The sequence below is a fragment of the Tenrec ecaudatus genome, chromosome 8 (genome assembly GCF_050624435.1).
Source record: "Tenrec ecaudatus isolate mTenEca1 chromosome 8, mTenEca1.hap1, whole genome shotgun sequence".
NCBI lineage: Eukaryota > Metazoa > Chordata > Mammalia > Afrosoricida > Tenrecidae > Tenrec > Tenrec ecaudatus.
The window spans coordinates 87,819,771-87,842,491 of NC_134537.1; the positions used below are offsets into that span (position 1 = coordinate 87,819,771).

General features: G+C 37.0%; 1 pseudogene; it reads right to left on the bottom strand.

Annotated features, from left to right (window-relative positions):
• Positions 1-22,001: 22,001 nt before the first annotated feature.
• On the bottom strand, positions 22,002-22,383 carry LOC142454396 (large ribosomal subunit protein eL36 pseudogene; annotated as a pseudogene).
• Between the last annotated feature and the right edge of the window lie 338 nt (positions 22,384-22,721).

Genomic DNA, 22,721 nt, shown 5'->3' on the forward strand with positions numbered 1-22,721 from the left:
TTTCTGTGGATTTGTTTCTCTAAAGTACTCAGACTAACACAGAGATATATAAATAAATATATTCGAGAGAGAAAACATACTTTTCTTGCTGACTGACATAATCTGGGGGATCATTTTTTGCCATTAAAGTAATTAAATAAAATATAACTTTATGTATATGAAGTATATTATAATGTGACTCACATTGGCTATGACCCCATTGAAAGACTAGACTCCACCCCTTCACTCTTAATCCTCTCAACTCCTAAATTGACACCAGATTATGTAACTACTACAGTGAACTTGAATTGCTGACCTTTTAGTTAATAGTCAAGTGTTGAATCAGTTGTAACACTTAGGAGCTAAAATGATACATAGAACTATCAATCAAAACTAAAATCAAATAATCAGTAGATTATTTTGTATTTCAGCTCAAAATATATTTTATATTATGAAGTTTGCATTAATACAGCTTAAGCTCTGATACCAGTCTTACCTTCAGATTTGGGTTTGTTATTTACATTCTGAATCACACAGGCTGGCGTGCTTCTTCTATGTGGACTTAGTTGGTGCCTCACTTAGATGGCTACTTGTTTAAAGACTAGCCTTTTCTTCACCAAACTTTGTTATATGACATATCTTCAGTGGTTCTTTCTGAGGGTGAGCATCAAGCAGGGCCATGTCAGAAGACCCAATTCTGAGGGCTAAAATTAAGTTTAACGAAAAAATAATTCATATATTAACATAAATTCATATATTCACCTTGAAAACATCATTGTCATTTTATATTAGAGAACATTATCAATCACTCCTGGAGTATAACGTAATTCTATCAATAGTATCACTCATTTAGCTTGTGGTATAGAATTTAAAATGGAGAAATAATACAGGGCTTTCTACTTCCATAAAGAGGTACAACCTCAAAAATCCATAAGGGAAGTTCTATCTGGTCCTATGCGATTGCTATGAGTCAGCGTTAGGCCAGGAGAAAAAATTCAAAGACATTCATATATGTATAAGGATGAGCTTTATATGAAGGAATAGTTATATAACAAGAAAACATCCAAGCCCAGTCCAACTCAAGTCCATAAGTCGAAGGCTAGTCCATAAGTCCCTCTTCAGACTCACATAGCCACATTCAATGATGCAGAATGCAGGAAGATCACAGGCCTATTGGTGCAAAGTCGGAAAGTCAGGTGGATCCAAAGGTGGTGGAAGCAACACAGGGGTCTTGCAGCAACCAGGGCCAACCCAGCAGGAAGTTGAAGGCAGAGAGGCAAAGGGAGATCGCCAGGGCCCTCCTTATGAGGAAGTCCATGCCTGCAGGGCTGCACCATCAGGTTGTGACCTGCTTGACAGGCTGACTACCATCCATACATTTACACATCTCCAAGTTGACAGGAAGTTATGTAACTACCACAGTCTGGATGGCAGGATACATATATAGAATGTAAAACACTGTTGAGAAAAGGAAATTACATGAGTATAGGTCATCTATAAACCACAATATGTGAATTTTGACGTGTACAGATTAAACTCTTAAATGACTGAACATTATTTACACAAACAACAGGGGTTAGTGATAGGGCAAATTTTGAGAATCAATGAGAAGAAAATTTTGGCGTGTCCTTTAATGAAAAATAATAGTTTGACTTAATATTCCTAGTAAGGAGAATAAAACCTTGAGTGAGCACAACTATTTATATACACAGATGTTCATCATATCATTTTTGATAATAATGAAAAGTTAGGATTTCTAGACAAAATGTTTACAATTAAATTAAAGTAGATCATGCAGTAGAACAGAGCTTATTGGTGAAAATGGAGTTGTACAGAATTCATCTAAAGCATATCCATCTTGAGTTTGTTTTTGTATATGATGTGAGATATATGTCCGGTGTCATGCTTCTTTAATGAACGTACAGTTTTGCTAGCACCATTTATTAAAGAGACTACCTCAGCCCCAGTTGTCAAGGATCATCTGTTTGTAGGTGGATGGAATAAATTCTGCATTCTAGATTATATTCTATTGACTGAAGTATGGATTGTTATACCAGTATTAGAGTGCCAGCTTGTTTTGACTACTGTTTCTTTGTAGTAGATTAGGAGATGTACCTTATTCTTTTTTTTAGTAGACATTTGCTTATAGCTCTTTTTCTTTGAGTAATTTTCCAATCAACAACATTATAATCTGGATTGGGATTGCATTATATCTGTAGATAGCTTTGGGTTACTTTTGGGTTAATTACTGACATAGTGATGTTAAGTCTTCCTATCTATGAGCATGGTATTTTCTTTCTTTACTATCAGTCTCTTAGTCTCTTGTGGTTGTGTTTGGTAGTTTTCCTTGTACAGGTATTTTGTTCTACCCTGTCCTTTAGGGTTGTTAGGAGTCCAAATGAACGCAATTGCAGTGAGATTGAAAGAGTTTGTTTCTCTGGTTATATTTATCTCTAAATATTTCATCTTTTCGATGGCTATTGTAAATGGTATCTTTTTCCTGATAACCATTTCAGGTCTATTTTTGTTCATGTAAAATAATATTACTTGTTTTATAATGTTTATCTTGTACCCTGACACTTTGCTGAATCTTTCTATTAGTTTCAACAATTTTCTTGATGAGTCTTTGAAATTTTGTTAGGGTATGATAACATCTACATAGATTTTTACTTCCTGTTTGCCAGTTTAATGCCTTTACTTTTACTTTCTTGCCTTAGACCTCTGGCTAAGAGTTCCAACATAATAGGAATGGTGATAGAGGGCATATTTGGTTCTTATTTCAAGGAAATACTTTAGGTTTCTCCGCATTGACAGTAACATTGGCTGTTGTCTTTTTCACATATGTTCTTTATTATGTTGGGGAATTTCCCCTCTATTCTTATTTTGCTGAGTGTTTTTGTCAAAATGCATGTGGATTATGTTTAATGCCTTTTTTGCATCCATTGATATGCTCATGTGATTCTTTTATTTCATTTATGTGATAGATTGTTTATTGCTATTGTAATAGGGAACAACCTTGCATACTTAGCATTAATTCTACTCGCCTATAATTTAAAAATATATATATTGTTGGATTCTATTGACTAGGATTTTAGTTGAGAATTTTCCCGTCTATGTTCATGGGGGATATTGTTCTGTAATTTTCTTTTCTGGTGAAATTTTTGCCTAGTATTTGTATCAGAGTTATGCTCAATTGATAAAATGAATTTGAGAATTTCCCATATTTCTCTATACTCTAGAATACATTGAATAGAATTGGTATCAGGTCATCTCTGGTAGAATTTGCTGGGAACCTGTCTGGCCTCATACATTCTTTTGTGGGAGAATTGTAATGATGTGATCGATTTTTAAAAAAATTCTTATGGTTCTAATCAGGTTTTCTACTTCAGCCTTTCTTAGTTTAGCTTACTAGTGTGCTTCTATAAATATGTCCAAATACTTTTTAGGTTCTTTTTATTTCCATGGGTTCTGGAGCAACATCACCCATTTTATTTCTTTGTCATGTCATTTCCATCTGCTCCTTTTTATCATTACATTTGCCAGTGGCTTTTCAATTTCATGAATGCTTTCAAAGGACCAGCTTCTTGTCTCGTTAATTCTACTTGTTTTCCTGTTTCATTTATTTATGCTCTAATCTTTAGTACTTCGTTTATTCTGGTGGTTGTAGGCTTATTTTGATACTCATTTTCTAACTGTTAGTGATATAGGGTTAAGGTGTTGATTGGCTCTTTCTTCTATTTGGATTTGTACCCTTAATAGTATAAATTGCTCAATAAGCATAGCTTTTGTTGTGTCCCAATGGTTTTGTTATGTGTGCTTTGATTCTTATTTGATTGGAACAGTTTTTAAATTTCGTTGTTTATTTCTTCTACTATCCAGTAGATTTTAAGCAAGGTATCATTACATTTCCATGTATTTGATTTTTTCCACTTTATCCTACTATTGTTTATTTCCAGTTTTATGGCAGTCTGTTGTTAGACTATACTGTGGACTATCTCAGATTTTTACAAATTTACTGAGACTGCTTTGTGGCCCTGTGGATGATCTATTCTGGAGAGTGCATCATGTGCACTAAGAAAATAATGTATATTTTGTTGGTGGTAGAGAATGGAGTGTCTGTATATGACTATGAAGTCAATCTAGTTGATTGTATTGCTTGGTTCTGTGTCTTTATTGAGTTTCTTTCTAGTTTTATATTTCATTGAAAGATATATATTGAATTCTCCTACTATTACTCTAGAGTTATATAATTCTTCAATTCTGTAAGAGTTCTAATTTATTTTGAGACTTTTTCCCTAGGTGCATTGATAATTATTCTGGTTCTGTCCTCTAGTTAAATTGATTCTTAATCATTTAATTCCCTTCTTTTTCTTTATGCTGGGTTTTCCCTTAAAGTCTATTTTATTATAAATTAATAAATTAATGTTACTATTCCTACTGGCTTTTATTGTTGTTAGTTTGGTATATTTTCCTCACTCTTCAATTTTTAGAGTTTTTTTTTGTTTTTACTGTCAGTCTAATGATCTCTCTTGTAGACAATCTATTGATGTTTCATGTTTTGTTATCCATTCTGCTCGTCTCAATCTCTTACCAGGTACATTTAGTCCACTTACATTTAGTGTGTTTATTCATTATGGAAAAGTAACAATTTATTGCTGCCATTTTGCTGTGGGTTTGTGTGTGGGTTCATGCTGTTTTCTTTATGCCACATAATTTTCAGTGCTAGGTTCATTTTGTCAATGAATTCTCTTATCATATTCTTCATTACTGAATCTTTATGATTATCCTATTTTAAACTTTGATAAGGGTTATTGATTTTCTTTCACGTTATCTTTGATTTAAAATAAATTTATTTTATTAATTTATTCCCAAGTTTAAAAGTGTCTCTATGCTTTTTGCTGCTTCTTGTTCTGAAATTCTGATCACACTAAACTATTCCTCTTGATGATCTCTCATGTAATTCTTAGGCTTTCTTCAGGTTTTTCAATGTATATTTGTTTCTCTTTTTGCTAGATTTGGTTTTAGAGATTTGTTTCCATGTGTGTCAATCGAGCCTTTCATTGATTCAATACTAGTCATTCAAGGTGAAAAGCATTATTTTTTCTGAAATATTAGCATTCTGAATTCATGTTTTTGTTGTTCTATGATTTCTAATTTTTCATTTATATTTTGTTCTTATTGTAATTTCTTAAATTCTTTCCTTTTTACCTGTGTTTTCCTTCCTTTGTCTTCAGCTTTCTCAATTTTCCTCTCAATCTGTTGAAGGAGTCTAAAGACTATTCTTTAGAACTCTCTCTCAGGTAGTTACGATGGCTTTTCTTCCTTCCCCAGAAAGGTCTTCTAGTTCTGTATTTTGGTTACTTCTTTGAGCAACTGTCTTATTTCTTTATGTGAGGTGAAATTTACTGTTCGGAATGTCTCAAGATATTTTCGTGGTGTTTTGTTTGTATGTAATTGATGGTTGAGTGTTGCTGAGACCTTAGTCACTCCCCTGCCTCTTTTTCCATCATCAACTATCACTGTTGGTGTTTGTCTTATTCCAAAGCATGTAGAGCTGACTGTGACCATGCTGCACTCTGGGCTTCCCTGATAATTCATTGGCCACATAAGCTTCTTTTCCTAGCTGATATTCAATCTATTTCTCTCTTTTTCTCAGAAGTACAAGGTTCCAAGATTATCATCTATAACTGTTTCACCTCTCTTTGTTGTAGAGGGTGTTTGTAGGGTGTCTACCTAGTCTGCTATCTTCATTATTGGGGTTTTTTAAAGGAAAAAGTGAACTGGTGTGGCCCTGTTACAACTTTAGCCACCGACTTATGAAGGTCATTTCTGTTTTCCTTCCTTCCTTTTACTTTCCTGTTTACACTTAATAGTAGCACAAAGCCCAGCTATTCTGATGGAGTACAAATATTTAACCATTCTCTAATCACTCAAGTGTGCCAATGGTGCACAGAAAATTCTCCTGCCAGAGAAATTAATGTGTTCACAACTGCCCACATGTCCTGTAATATATTTTTTCAAATGTTTATACTGATTTAATTTTTTAATTCATTTTATTAGGGGCTCATACAACTCTCATCACAATCTATACAGACATCAATTGTGTAAAGCACATTTGTACATTCATTGACCTCATCATTCTCAAAACACTTGCTCTCCACCTAAGCCCCTGGCATCAGCTCCTCATTTCCCCCTCCCTTCTCCCTCTCCATCTCCCATGAACTCTTGGTAACTTATAAATTATTATTTTGTCATATTTTGCCCTGTCTGACATCTCCCCCTTCTCACTCTTCTGCGGTCCCTCCAACAGGGAGGAGGTTATATGTAGATTCTTGTAATCAGTTTCCCCTTTACAACCCACCTTCCCTTCACCCTCCTAGTATCACCACTCTTACCACTGGTCCTGAAGGGATCATCTGCCCTGGATTCCCTGTGTTTCCAGTTCCAATCTGTACCAGTGTACATTCTCTGGTCTAGTCAGAATTGCAAGGCAGAATTGGGATCATGATGGTGTAGGGGGAGGAAGCATTTAGAAACTAGAGGAAAGTTGTATGTTTCATCGTTGCTACATCACACCCTCTCTGGCTCATCTCCTCCCCGAGACCCTTCTGTAAGGGGATGTCCAGTGGCCTACAAATGGGCTTTGGGTCTCCACTCTGCACTCCCCACCTCATTCACAATGAAATGATTTTTATTCTGATGATGCCTGATAGCTGATACCTTTGACACCTTGTGATTGCACAGGCTGGTGTGTTTCTTCCATATGGGCTTTGTTGTCTGAGCTAGATGGCCACTTGTTTACCTTCAAGCCTTTAAGACGCCAGATGCTATATCTTTTGATAGCCAGGCACCATCAGCTTTCTTCACCACATTTTCTTATTCAACCACCTTGTCTTCAGCATTTTTATCAGGAAGGTGAGCATCATAGAATGCCAATTTAATAGAAGAAAGTATTCTTGCATTGAGGGAATACTTGAGTGGAGGCCCAATGTCCTTCTGCTACCTTAATACTCAACTTATATGTATATATGCACATAGATATATTTCCCCATCCTCATATATAAATATATTTACATATGTACATGTCTTTATCTAGACCTCTATAAATATCCTTTGCCTCCTCGTTCTTTCCTCTATTTCCTTTGAGTTTCCTCTTGTCCCACGATCAAGCTCAGTCTTTATTTGGGTTTCAGTAATTCCTCTTGGTTACATTACCCTTGATCACGCCCTACCAGGCCTCCTATGCCCTTCTCCCCACCGATTTGGATCACTTGTTGTTCCCTTGTCCCTGAGTTTGTTAACACCACTACCTTTCCTCCCACCTCCCCCTCTCCCATGCCCCTCCCCGCCCAAACTATTGGTCCCATTGTTTTCTCCTCAAGATTGTTCATCCAGCTTATCTTATTTAGACAGGCATGCAGAGTTAATAACATACACAAAAACAAGACAGAACAAAACCAAGCAACAATATACAACAAAACAATGACAAACAAACAAAACATAACACAACAAGAAAGAAAAGCTTGTAGGTAGTTTAAGGACTGTTTTTTGGCCTTTAGGAGTGTTTTCCCATCCAGTTTGTGGGAACACAAAGCCCTGGCCCCAAAGTCCACCTTCAGCATTCCCTGGGGACCTCGCCAATATGTTCCCTTGCTGTTCTGTTGCTCCCTCTTTGTGTCCTGTAATTTTTAAATGCTCTTGAAACTACAGATAAAGTTCATTATTTAAGTTGAAATTGATATAAAAAATACACAGCCTGCAGCATTGTCGAATCTATTTACTTTAATATCTGTATAGTGGTTACTGGGGAAGGGATTCATTTTGGAAAAAAGAAGAGTAAGTAGATACAAGGTATCCATGGTAAGTAAATTCAATTCATGCTTTTCACATTTATACACACACATGCACACACACACAATCAAATTATCATGTTGTGTCTCCTAAAGGAAATGGATACTTTGAGTAATTAACTATCTCTTTCAAGTTAATTGCTTATAAAATATCAAACTAGAGTGTTCTATCTGCAACCACAGGCAACAAAGATACAGCTGTGTCTGTATGTATTAAATGCTAATTTTTCTAAAGTAGATCAGTCTAGGTAATAGGAGTGGGGTTAGGCGCTTGTTCCTAGGAAGTCACAAAAAAAGTGAAAAACATCAGCTAATAGCTGGGAAGTAGGCCAGACAATGAATATTATACCCAAAAAAAGCAGAAACACATCACTCTGAAAATAGCACTGGCTGAGCAAGTGGTGAACTGGGAGAGCCTATTGAGAAGGAAATCATGAAGAGCATTTTGATTCTCTTCAGCATTTGACTGCTACCCTGATTATGCAACCACAACAAAGGGATAACGGGTAACCTACAATGGAAGATAGTCTGCTCAAAGAAATTTACCCCTTGGGTGAAAGTTGTGCAACAGAATGTATAGTTCGCCATTAGCCACTATGGCTGCACAGCCCAAGGAGGTACCTCTGCTATCTAATTCTACTGTTCATAATTGCCATAAGAGAAAGATATCATGGATTTCTCAGACATGAATGAGTTAGTGCGTGCCAACCTGGCCGATAAACACATGTGGAATTAATTGAAGGACGGAGAGATAAATGGCTCGGTGAGCCTCGCCTTTCGAGTTCTCAGGTCTCTTGCTTTGTAATGGTCGCACCAAGGTGCAGCTGCCTTAGCAGTTCCCTGCTTCAACTGACAAGGCTGACTTCCTGCAAGATAACCCCCAGGAGAAGCCACATGGAACTACCCCGATGCAGCCCTGGGTGCTGGAGCAGCTGTGTGGAGACCCCTGCCAGCGCTAAGATGTTTACACATTCACTGACTCGGCTTTCCTCTTGCAGTCAGCATCATTGCCTCTGTTTTGTGAGATGGAGGAGGACTTTGTGGATTGGTGTTGGACATATAGGTTAATGGGTTAATGTTGGACTTGTGGGCTTGGGAAGTATTGGGTTGGGTTATTTTCTTGATGTGCATTTAACCTTTACATAAAATTCTCTCTTATATATGAGTTTCTGTGGATTTGTTTCTCTAAAATACCCAGACCAGCACAATGAAGATAAAGACATTCCATTTTGAAAATAAGAACATGCTCCCTAGTAAATACAAATATTTTCATTAATCCAGTCATATTAAACCCCAAATCATCCCAAGATTCTTGTTCTGAAGGTTTTGAGGTATAGACCTGGGAGTGGACTTCACTTTTAATAGTATGATCTTGCAATTCCTTTCTTCTTCCACGTTGGCTAATTACCTGACACAGAAACCTTGAGAAAGGTATGAGCTTGGCTGGGAAAGAGGAAGACAAGGCAGGCCCAAGGCCCATAATGTCCTCAACCAGATGGTTACTGACAAGTATTTCTCAACAAGTTATAATGTGAAGAAGAGGTGCATATTTTGTAGATTTATCAAAGTCACTCCCATCAAGTCAATTCTGGTTCCTGGGCAAGCTGGGACTGCCCCTGGGACTGCTGATTTTTATGGGAGCAGAAAGTCTAATCTTTTTTTCCCACCGAGTGGCTAGTGGGTTCAAACTGCTGACCTTGAGGTGAGCAGCCCAACTCATAATTAAATCTGCCACAGGGGATCCTATTAGGAGATTTACAGTAAGATGTAAAGTGCTTACTAAGAATCATTGAAGTTTTTATATCAAAGTGGATGATGAAAGTTCATTTCTAAAACTAAGAGGAAAGACTAAAACATGCAAAATCCCTATGATATTCTAAAGTTTTAGTTTAAAACTTTCATTTAGACCACCTTAGAGCAACTTTCCCACCAAATCCCATTTCACATAGCAGAGTATGCAGTGTGTATACAGTGTGTTGCTTTTGTTGTTAGCTATCATTGGGTCAACCCCTGGCTCACAGTGACCCCACACACACAGGAATGAAATGCTACCCTGCCTGTGTCATTCTCATGGTCAGTTGAGAATCTGATCTGTAGGATTTTCCTTGGATGATATTCAAAAATAGATCGCCAGACTATTTTCCCTACTTTATAAAGGCTCCAATAGTATTCAGCATCATAGCAAAATAATAGCCCCAGTGGAAGACAAAGAATGGCTGTGCATTAAATGAATTGGCCAGGGATTGAGCCTGGGTCTTTCACATGGAAGGCAAGAATTCAACCTCTGAATTACCATCCTTTCATACAATATATAAGAAAGTCGTATTCATTGGTGCTGTAGTTAGGCACCCGTCTCATTAGTTCCCATTCATAGAAATCCTACACACAGCAGAATAAGCCAATGTCTGGTTCTGTGCCATCCTCACAAGCATTGCTGTGTGCGATTTCATTGTTGTGATCACTAAGTCAATCCATTTTAGTGTCTTACTCTTTTTGCCTACTCATAACTTTACCAAACTTGATGTTCATCTCCAGGAACTGGTCCTTCTTGATAATACATTCAAAATATATGAGATAAAGTCTTATCATTTTTTTATTCTAAGGACCATTATAACAGTGCTTCTTCCAAGGCAGATACATTAATTCTTCTAGTAGTTCATGGTACTTTCAATATTCTTTGCTAACAACAGACTTCAAATAAATCAATTCTTCTTCAGTCTTTCTTATTTATTATTCAGGTCTTGCATGTATATGAGGTGATTGAAAATACCATGACTATCCTTCATACTTAGTCCTCAAAGTCGTAGCTGTGTTTTTTAGCACTTTAGACAAATCATTTACTGCAGATTTTCCCAATGCAATATGTCTTTTGATTTGTTGGCTGCAGCTTCCATGACACATTAATTATGGAATCAATAAAAGGAAATCTTTGATGATATCAATCAATCTTTGCTTATCTTGATGTTACTTCTTGCTCTAGTTATGAGTATTTTTGGTTTTCTTTATTGTGAGGTGTAATTCATCCTGAAGAATACAGTTTCAGTCTTCATCAGTAAGTGCTTAAAGTTCTCTTTATATTCAGCAAGCAAGGGTGTGTTATCTTCATATCACAGATTGTTCATACACCCTCCTTTTATCCTGCTGCCAAGATCTTCTTCATCTAGTCCAGTCTGTTCCCAGATTCCTTACTTAGCAAATAGATTGACTAAGGATAGTGAAAAGATACAACCTGAATACAGTTCATGATTTTATGCTATTCAATCTTCTTGTTCTGTTCCCAAAACTACTTCTTGTCTCTTGACAGGTTCTTTATGAGGACAAATAAATGTTATGGAATTCTATTTAGGGGACTTTCGTGTTTTCATTTGCAGATAAGCATATAGCATTAAAAATAGGAGTAATGCATTAATCCGAAAGAGATAAGAACATTATGAGGAATAAAGCAGAACAAAGCATTTCCTTGGAATTATTCAGAGGATAGACATATGACTCAGCATATGGGGGGTGTCATTTGAATGTATGTAATATCCATTAAAGAAATAGGGAGGAAAAATTAGCTCTGCGTTTATGTTTCTCTTCAAGATACTAGAATATATTCTTGGTCTGAATTTTCTCTTTCTATTCACTGCTCTAGTAGTTATGCTAGAAAGTTACAAATTACCCTTCCATAATTTTGAATGCACTTATAGGCATTGTTTTTATGAGGCATACTGGATTTGAGTTTCCATTTAAATCTCAAACCATCTTTATATTTTTCATATACACATGATATGGAGTTAGCATTCTTAACAGTCCTTTTAGTCACTAGTTTGTTTGTACAGCGGCTTGCTTACTATATGATTCCAGATTTTAATAATAATAATATGAGGTTAAACAGATCTCAAAATATTGCTCTCTCAAACAAAATTTAGGAAGAATATACAATGTCTTCAAATGCTTGCTATGTTGCTGTTGCTGCTATGTGTTCTTGAGTTGATTGTAACTCATAGCAACCCTATGTACAAAAGAAGCACCTCCTATCCTGTGCCATCTTCCCAATCATTGCTTTGCTTGAGCCCACTCCTACAGCCTCGGTGTAAATCCGTCTCACTGAGAGTCTTTCTAACGTTCTGTCCTTCTACTTTACCATCATGATTTACTTCTCTAAGGACTAATCCCTTTTGATGATATGTCCAAAATACATGAGATTAAGTTTCATCGTCCTTGCTTCTAAGGAGAATTCTGATATACTTCTTCTATAATAGATTTTCTTGTTCTTAAGGTCATCCATTCCATATTCTTCGCCAACACTGCAATTCAAAGGCATCAATTATTCTTTGACCTTTGTTCACTGTTTAACTTTCACATGCATGTGAAGCAATTACAAATATTATGGCTTTTGTCAGGCATATCTTTGTCTTCAAAATAATATCTTTGTTTTCTTCTCTGTCCCTTTCCCTTGTATACTTGCATCCAGACAACTATTAGCCATATGATGTGTTCCTAGCGACATTTGCTCTCTGTTTTCAGTCTTTTTCCTTCCCACACAACATGACTATGCTACAGAGCAAGCCCATGACAAAAGCATGCATGTGTATGATGATATAAGTTTCAGGGAAAGTCATTGGCAAGTCTCTCCATGAGTATGCACACATGATTCAAATATTACTGTATTTCACTGACTAACGTGTCCCCAAAGTTATCTTTTTGAGATAGTATTTTTAGAAATACTGATTGCAAATGAGTGTTGTAAAATGATGAAAGATTATTTTCCTTAGAAAAATTTTATTCAAGATGATTTTTATATAACAATCTAAAGAATCTGTGATGGTAGATGAAAACTATGAAAACTTATTCAATAAATCTTATAGCAATGGGAAAACAATTTGATCTCCCCAATTAAATTACTTATTTAATCAATTTTATATTTATATTATATTATGCCCCATGTATATACAGTACCTATATATGGAATACATATTGACAGTAAATAAAATGGAACCCACACTATTATATACCTATATGATCTATAGAAAATACTGTTTGCATATATTATTAGATACAAGAATATCACTTATTTACATTATTATTTTATTCATTGTTATTAACCTATCAGTTATTTCTCATTATTGTAACCACATTTGGCATTTATTTTGTCTTAATTACTTAAATTTTATAAATCTCACTTTCTTCCCTGGAATCAACACACACACACACACACACACACACACACAGTACTTCAGTGGAATACCAGGAACCATTGGGAGAATCAATAGGAAAGTGGAAAAGGAAGAGATACTCTTTAAAATGCAAGGCTCTGTGACCATTGCCAGTACGTCTTTCTGTTACCACCTCTCCCAGGTAAGATGTGACCTTTCTGCTCTTACTTTACATCACGCCTTGCTGTTACTCACCTCCAGACACGACTGGAAAGTCGTCAACCAGGAAGTCTTTTGGACTTTATTTCTACTCTACATTGTCGGCGATGTGAGCATATGTTTTCAAAACCTTCGTGTTTAGGAGAATTCTTTAATGAAAAAAGCTAAAATAACCTCTTTTATAGTGAAAAGCCGAAATGCAATGCTTCCGAATGAAATAGCAACAACAATAATGAAAGAAGAGAAAAAATACATAAGAATTTAAAGTATTATCTCTGAGCCCTGGTGACTGGGAACACATGGTAAGGCAGAGACAACAAATATATGTTATAATCATCTTTGTTGAATTATTTGACCCCTTAACCCATGAACACCTATATCTTTTATTAAAAATACCACCTTTTTAGTTTAAATTGGAAAAACACATATAAAATATTTTGAACATGCATAATTAAAATGTTACAATCTCTTATACTTGAGAGAATGCTGAAATGATAGAACAAGATTATAGATATCACATTCAAGTAAAATTTTGTTGAAGATCGTCTAACAATGGTTGCAGCAATACATTGTAGGGACTGCAAGAGGTTCTGACTTAAAGCATCGGTATGAGTCAGGATTGACTCAAGGGCAGTGCATACAAGGTCCCTGAGACTGCCACTATCTGAGAACCAACTCTTCCTCTTCATCTCAGACAGTTCTCCTCCATCTTCTCTATGTCGTCCTACACTAGCTCCATTGCTATTTTGTATTTTTCACCAAACAATTTCCCCACATCAGTGAACCATGCATGCAGTGTTCACTCAGCAACAGATCATTTCCTAATTACACCTGAGGTCCCAATGAAACTCTCTTTTGTAAAGAGTTTTTCTCTGTTGCACCGTGATGGTTAATTTTATGTGTGCCCTTGACTAGGCTATGGTATCTAGTTTGGGGAAAAATACTAGTCTAGTTGCTTCTATAAATTAATTATATTTTATTGAATCAGTTGATCTCAAGCAAATCAGATTATCATCCATAATGTGGGTTAATTTCACTGTTAAAATGAAACTTATAAGAACAAAAAAGTGTTTCCCTAGATTGTGTTCTCCCATCACAGGATATAAAATAGACAATGTGATTAAAAAAAAACCCCAAACTATCACTGCATATTACTCTTCTCCTCACCTAACCTGTGAATTTCAGGACAGAAATCTGCAGGGGTCTCTAAACTATCATCTAATCTATCATGGACTTGCTACCCTCTATAATCACATGAGTAATTTCCTTGATATAAGTCTATCTCTTTCTATGTATACATATGAATATATTTATAAAATAAATATGTATGAAATAAATATTAGTGTATATGCATACACACAGTATGAATGTAATAAATCTCTATGGGTGTATTAGTAAATGAACACAGATTTATTACATATATGTGCAATATATATAAATTTATAATAAAGTAGGTTTAGGTGGGAGAGAATATTTAGTAATATGTACAGGTAAATCTTGTATTCTTGGACAAACATACCCCCTCAATACCCCCATTGTTGAGGTATCAATCCACTCCACCTAGGAGTTTCTAAATACAATTTTCTTTTGATGCAAAAACTGAGGAGGAAGAGAGGGAGAAGAAAGAGAGAACAAGGAGGGGAAGGAGAAAAAATTAACAGGATAACTGTATCAAACTGAATTGAATAACGTTCAACCATTTCGACAGGGAGCAGCATATGGTTAAGTAGTGATGGTACTCGAGGAAGAAGCCCAAGCTGCACCGAAGGCCTCGGTGGAAAACAAGACTCCGGGCAATGACAAACTAGGGAGATGGTCCAAGTGATGAATGCAACCTTGAAAGCATTCACTCATCTGTTTACAAACTAGCAAACCAGCTGCCTGCAACGAACTAGAATTGATGCAAATTTTTGTTCCTGTTGTAAATAAAAGTGATCTATTGAGTTATGGAAATTGTCAGAACATCACAAGCAAATGCAATTTGTGCTGAGGATAATTCCAACCAGTTGCAGCAGTGCATTGACAGGGAACTCCCAAAACTGAAGCTGGATATAAGAGGATGTGTAACAATATCACTGCTGATGTCAGATGGATCTTGACTGAAAGCAGAGAATACCGGAAAGCTGATTGCTTGTGTTTTATTGACTATGTAAAGACATTTGACTATTTTGACTGTGGGGAATCAACACAAATTATGGATAACAGTTCAAAGAATTAAAATTCCCTAACACTTGTGTTCATGCAGAATGTATACACAGGCCAAGATGCAGTTATTTGAATAGAACAAGTTGAAAGCGAATAATTTATAATCAGCAAAGGTGTACACCAGAGTTGTATCCTTTCACTATATTTATTAATCCGCATGTTACGTAAAAATCCAAGAAGCTGGATGATATAATGAAAACAGTATTAAGATTAGAGAAAGACACATTACCAACCTGTAAAATGCTAATGGTCCAAACTTGCCTTTTGAAAGTGAGCTTGAAACACTAACTAATAAATATCAAAGACTACAGTCCTCAAAATGATATTTCAACATAAAGAAAACACAAATCCCCATGACTGCACTAATACACAGCATCATGATAAAAAAAAAGAAAATATTGAAGGTTTCCAGGATTTCATTTTACTTGAATTCCCACTGGTCTCAGGTCATGTAGTCATTTAACATGGTCTCTCAAACAATGTGGTGGCATGACTGTCTAAAGTTGATGAATCATTTATTACTCCCTTATTAATACTTCTAAAAAAAGCCACTTCTTCAGAATAGGCTCCACCTCAGAAGGGGCCTTTTGCATTTAGCAGGAAATGGGAGAGGACCAAATAGTTCTGTCATACATTATTTCCTATGGTCACTCAAATTTAGTAGTATGTACTGCAATGTTGTTACTGAAGGAACTGAATGAAATACCCCATTAGCCTGCGAGCTGAAAAGGCCCGGGTTGGGAGGAAGCAGATGACTGCTATCCCAATGTGGTGGATTTCGAAGTCACTGGACGCTTGGTCAAAATATTGCTTTCAAGATTGTCTAAGAATTGGCAACCTAAAACCAACATACATTTTCCATTTGCATATTTTCTTTGTTTCATGTACAAATTTTTCAGAGTAGGTATACTTTATTCCACAATTTCTAACTCTTGAATCTTTGTTCTGTATTTATTTTTTTGCTATTAAAAAAATAGCTTTGTACAACTCTCTGATCACAAATTCAAGTATATCGCTGAATACATGTCTGCTGTTGCTTCATTAAAGGTGTTGTGCATTTACATTGATCCTTGAAAAGGCTGCTCTCGTAAGACTTTTACAAAGAAGTGCTTCTACATTCCTACCAGTTACCTACATCAGAAAACTCTTAAATGTTTTCCCAACTTAGAGGTAAAAATGCTATTTTCATTTGTGTTTGTTTCTGTTTAATGAGGCTTTTAGTGAAGCATTGAACATTATTTTCAAATTCAGGCAAGTCATTTACATATTCTTGAGGAAGCATTTTCATTATCCATTTTTCTCTCCAGCTGTAAATTTCTTATTTTTTCTTATTGAATTATGAAAGCACTTCATTTATTAAATAAACCAGAGGGTTTGCAAGTCATATGTTTTCAGTCCCATCCCTTGTTCATGATTTTTCATATCTTCCAGAATGCGTTTTTTCTATAAATTTTTATTGCCATATAATTCACATAGCATACAGCTCAATAGTTCGATCATATTTAAAAGAGTTATGCAATCATCACCACAATCAATTTTAGAATAGTTTCTCCTTTATTTTAGTTACTGTTGTCAGCCCTCATTTACTCCAAATCTACCCTACCATGTCCCTCGGTAATTTTTAATGCAGTTACTGATTCTACAGATTTGTCTCTCCTGAACTTTGTATACAGAAAAAAAAAACGTAAAAGAAATCAAGAAAAAAACAAACAAACATGACTAAATAAAACAGAGAAAATCTGTATCAAAAAGAAAGCCAGGAAATATTTATAAACTGGATAAAACTTAAAATAGGTCAAAGGGAAGTTCAACTGATAAGTTGTTCAATTTAAACCTCATTGTGTCTGCCATAATTGGCTACAATATTCTCTGTCTGATACAATATTCTCTGAACCATTGAACCATTATCAGAGGCTTAATCCTCATGGGGACCCTACAAGTGGATGTGGGATTCCACTGACATCCATAGCCTACTGCAAACAAAGGGTTCACAATTTAAACTTGGATACTTTTTCCTCTTCTAGGTTTGGATTGTATTGTTTACAGTACTTGACCACAGAGGCTGGTGTGCTTCTTCTGCGTGGACTTAATTGATGCAAGCCTCTAAGACTTCAGGTGCTACTTTTTCTGATAGCTGAACACCACCTGGTTTCTGGACCACACTTTGCTTCAGCTCCCACCTCATCAGTAATCTGTCCATGAAGGTGAGTATGGAGTAGAGTTGTGTCATATGATCTAATATTTCTTAGATTAGGGCTATACTTAAGTGTGAGCCATAAATCCATTCACATACCTATGGTTTATATTTATTCCTGATTCATTTAGAGACACCATTACCATTTTATTGGGGATTACACAGTATTTGGGACATATACTATCATTCTATTGGTAGTATCAGTAGTTTACCTAGTGGTATAGAATTTAAAACAAAGTTGAGAAAAGGAAATTATACTTTTATAAGCCAACTCTTAGACCACAATACAGGAATTGTTGAAAGGTAGAGATTAATAGCTCAAGTGACTAGGCACGATTTACACTAACAGTGAGAGCTGAGGATGGGGCACATAACGTGACAGTTTTGCCTTGTGTCTTACCTTCATTGTCTTTCTTAAGCACCGTTGAGTCACTTAGAGTTTTAATCTGGATAAGTGAATGTCTCATCTATTTCAGTCTAATAAGTTTCCCTATATGTATACAGACTCCTTTTCACATGAACTTTTTAAATAGTGTACCACTTCCTAGATTAAGGATATTAAGAGAATTACTTAATTTGTCCTGTATGCTACTCATATTTTCCAAACACCAGATAAGTCTGCCTCTAAAGTGGGCCATGGATGTGTATGAACATTTCATTAGGGGGGTGCAATAGAACAGCAAGGGGATGGAGCGGTAAGGTCCCCAAGGAATGCTAAAGGTGGGCTTTGGGGCCAGGGTGTGATGCCCCAACAGACTGGACTGGAAACACACCTAAAGGCCAACAAATGGTCCTTGAACTTACTAAAAGCTTTCTTTCTTTCTTGTTGTGTTTTGCTTTGTTTTGTCATTAGTTTGGTGTTGTTTTGTTATATATTGTTGTGTGGTTTGCTCTGTCTTGTTTTTATGCATGTTATTATCTCTGCAGTTCTGTCTAAATAAGATAAATTGGATTAACAATCTGGAGGCGAAAACAATGGGACCAATAGTTCCGGGGGGCATTGGAGAAGGGGAGGTGGGGGGAAAGTTAGTGGTGTTAACAAACCCAGGGACAAGGGAACAACAAGTGATCCAAATTGGTGGTGGCGGAGGGTGTGGGAGGCCTGGTAGGGCATGATCAAGGTTAATGTAACAAAGAGGAATTGCTGAAACCCTGGTGGGTATTGAGCATGATAGTGAGACAGGAGGAAAGTCAAGGGAAATAGAGGAAAGAGCTGGGAGGCAAAGGACATTTAGAGAGGTCTATATAAAGACATGTATATATGCAAATATATTTATATATGAGGATGGGGAAATAGATCTATGTGCATATATTTACAGGTCTAGTATTAAGGCAACAGAAGTACATTGGACCTCTACTCAAGTACTCCCTCAATGCATCTTTTAAATTGGGATTCTATGATGCTCACCTTCCTGACACAACCGCTGAAAACAAAGTAGGTGAATAAGCAAATATGTAGAAGAAATCTGATGGTGCCCAGCTATCAAAAGATATAGCATCTGAGGTCTTAAAGGTTGGAAGGTAAACAAGCAGCCATGTAGCTCAGAAGCAACAAATCCCACATGGAAGAAATACACTAGCCTGTGCGAACACGAGATGTTGAAAGGATCAGTTATCAGGCATCATCAAAACAAAAAATCTTATCATAGTGAATGGGGTGGGGGGAGTGCGGAATGGAGACTCAAAGGCCATTTGTAGGTCACTGGAGATCCCCTTGCAGAGGGATCTCGGGAGGGGAGTAGCCAGACAGAGTGCGATATAGCAACGATGAAAAATACAACTTTCCTCTAGTTCCTAAATGCTTCCTCCCCCAACACACACACTATCATGATCCCAATTCTACCTTGCAAGTCTGGCTAGACAAGACGATGGACACTGGTACAGATTGGAACCAGGGAAGATGATACCTTCAGGACCAGTGGTGTGAGTGGAGATATTGAGAACGTAGAGGGAGGTTGGGTTGGAAAGGGGGAACTGATTACAAGGATCTACATGTGACCTGCTCTCTAGGAGATGGACAACAGAAAAGTAGGTGAAGGGAGACATCGGACAGGTCAAGACATGACAAAATAATAATTTATAAATTACCAAGGGTTCATGAGGGAGAGGGAGGGGGAAAATGAGGACCTGATGCCAGGGCTTAAGTGGAGAGCAAATGTTTTGAGAATGATGAGGGCAATGAATATACCCATGTGTTTTACACAATTTATATCTGTATGGATTGTGATAAGAGTTGTATGAGCCCCTAATAAAACAATTTTTTTTTAAAAAAAGGAAGAAACACAGCCGGAATGCTTCCGTAAAGTGAGGCTATGCCTCAAATACTTTGGACATACTAGCAGGAATGGCCAATTGTTGGACTGCTTAGTAAAGTAGAGGGCCAATGAGAGAGAAGAAGAGCCTCCACAAGATAGATGGTCATAATAGCTGCAATAATGGACTCAAACGTGTGTGAGAGAATGGTCGAGGGCAAGGGAGTTGTTCTTTGTTTGTTTTTGTGGGTTTTTTTTTCATTCTGTTTTACATAGCGTTGCTGTGAGTTAGAACTGACTTGATGACACCTGCCAACTAGAGAGAGAGGGAATGAGAGAGAATGACTCTCTCTGGTTCAGTTTCTCTAAAGAGTACTAACCCGCTGTCACTGAGCTGATTCTGATCCACGGGGCCCCTATATGGGGTTTCTGACGCTGTCAATCTGTGTGAGAGCAGACATTCTTACCCTTCTCAGGCTGGAGCAATTGTGGGTTGGGCCCTACCATCGTGTGGGTAAGTCCCCTATATTAATCCCACAGTACCACCACAGAACCCTGTGGCAGGTGGTAATATAAATCAACATTTTCCATCATTTTTACACCTATATTTCTTTGTGTGAGCATTTGTTGCTTATCTGGTTAACACTCCACACTTCAAAATTCTTTTCTGGGAGGTCAGTGACCATGGCTATAAGAAAGGACTTCAAAAAGCCCTTGGACAAATGGAATTATAAAACAATGAGTTTTTCCCCAAACTTTTTGAAGGTCCCTCATATATATCTATATGCCACCCACCTCACCCCATGTTTTCAAATAATAAGTTACTTAAGCACCATGTTAAAGTATCACCTAAAAAGGATGGATTCGTTCGAGTGTAAAACTAAATAGATTGTAACTATCCAGTTCTTGGAAAAGATTTCTTCTCACCCAGGCTTCCAAACTCCACATGTCAAAGGCACAGCAGGATTCTGGATGACTTATGCAAGTCAGCTTAAGAGCTCCAGAACTTCTTCCCTTGGCTCAATGCTCAAATAATATGAACATTTTCTTATGAAAAAGGAAAAGAGCATATAAGGTATTTTATTCTGAGTATTTGTTCAGGGAAGAGAAGTTTACACAGCTTGTGGAGAATTATTCAGCAGGAAATTAAACCTTCGTAATTCTGAATTTTCACTTTGCTTTCATTTGGCAGAGCATCCTGGCAAACCACGCTCTCTCCTCTACAGCATTAGTAATACCACATCCGCCACCAATGTGTGCTTTCTGAGCCAAATCACAAAACAGGTTAGACAGCACCACTCTCTTGAGATCTAAGAGACGACGTCTTAGATTAGCTATGAATATATTGCCAGGGTAGTCAGATAATGACTAGCAATTAATATTTTAGTGTTGCATAGTACTGTGTAGCTTACAAATTATTAAAATGAGATAATAGATTAACAAAGAAAAATATTTTCCGTGAACTATGTGAATACACTCTGTTTCATGCCTCTTCACAGTTTTATGTGACTGATCTTGAATCTAATTTACCACGGAGGTAACTGAACAGTTTTAAAAGGATAGAGAAATGTAACACTTGCAAGTGGTCCCTATCTAGGTCTCAAAGTGTAAAACTCAAATTTAGAGTTAATGATTAATATCTTTTATTACCCCCATACTGTTTCTCTCAGCGAGAATCTGCTTACTTGTCTCTTTCTTTTGGAAAGGAGAATTGACCCCACCAAGAAACAAACAGCTGTCAGAGTGGATTTGCACGTCACACAAACAAACTCCATCTTTGCTGTACTAAGGACGACCACATTGATTGTTATCATTTTACTTTGCTCTACTTAACAAGGAAAGGGCAACTATTTATATCGCAAGTGAGCTGCATTACTTGAGAGGGCTTTTGTAGAGATAATATGAGAAAACTGGGCAATTTACCTTATTGCGTTTAATTGAGGCACAGTTGTTGGACACATTATTTGTATGCAAATAGAAAGAAAGAAAATGAAAACTCTTCCAAGTAAACCATGACACCCCAATGGTAAGATCTATCACACTATAAAATCAAATAAAGGATGTTTTACTGTGCTTCTTAAAAATCTTTAAAATATAGATGAGAATTCAGATTAGCATGAGAATTTCTTTTTTTTTTCCAGTTTCTGGAAAGACTTTATTATTTTGGGGGTGGGGAGAGGGGGGCACGGCACTCAGTCCTTCTTGGCAGCGGCCTTCCTCATGGCGGCCAGCACGTTGCTCAGCTCCTCTCTCTTCCTCTTGACCCGGATATGTGTGCCCACCCGCTTCTTGATGAACTTCAGTGCCCGCTTGTCCTTGGAGACCTTGAGCAGCTCCATGGCCCTTCGCTCGTAGGGTGCGAAGCCGCACACCTCCCGGATCATGTCCCGCACGAACTTGGTGTGCTTGGTGAGGCGCCCGCGGCGGCGGCTGTGCCTCGGCTTGCTCACGTTCTTGGTCACCTTGTGGCCCTTGTCGAGGCCCACGGCCATAGGGTAGCGCACAGCCATGGCTGCAACTCTTCGGTGGGTGCCGCGGCGGAAGGAAGGGGCGAGAATTTCTTTATAAACTCATTTTCCCTTTATTTAAATCTTCACCTAAGCTCTTATCATCTCTTTTCTGGACTGTTCATATACAAAACGATTTGCTTTGCTTATCTCATTTCCTCTCCAGCCAATCCATCGCTATTAGATTTATCTTGCTAAATATAGTGCTAGCACAGATTAACGCATTACTAGCACAGATTAACAACTTTAGGATTAAGTACCAAATCTTTACCTTGATCTTCAGGGATGATCTCTAATCGGTCCCCAAACTACTTCTGTAATTTTCTCTCCCTCCAAATTTCATAGTGTACCTTACACACCCATCATAGTCCTCTTGT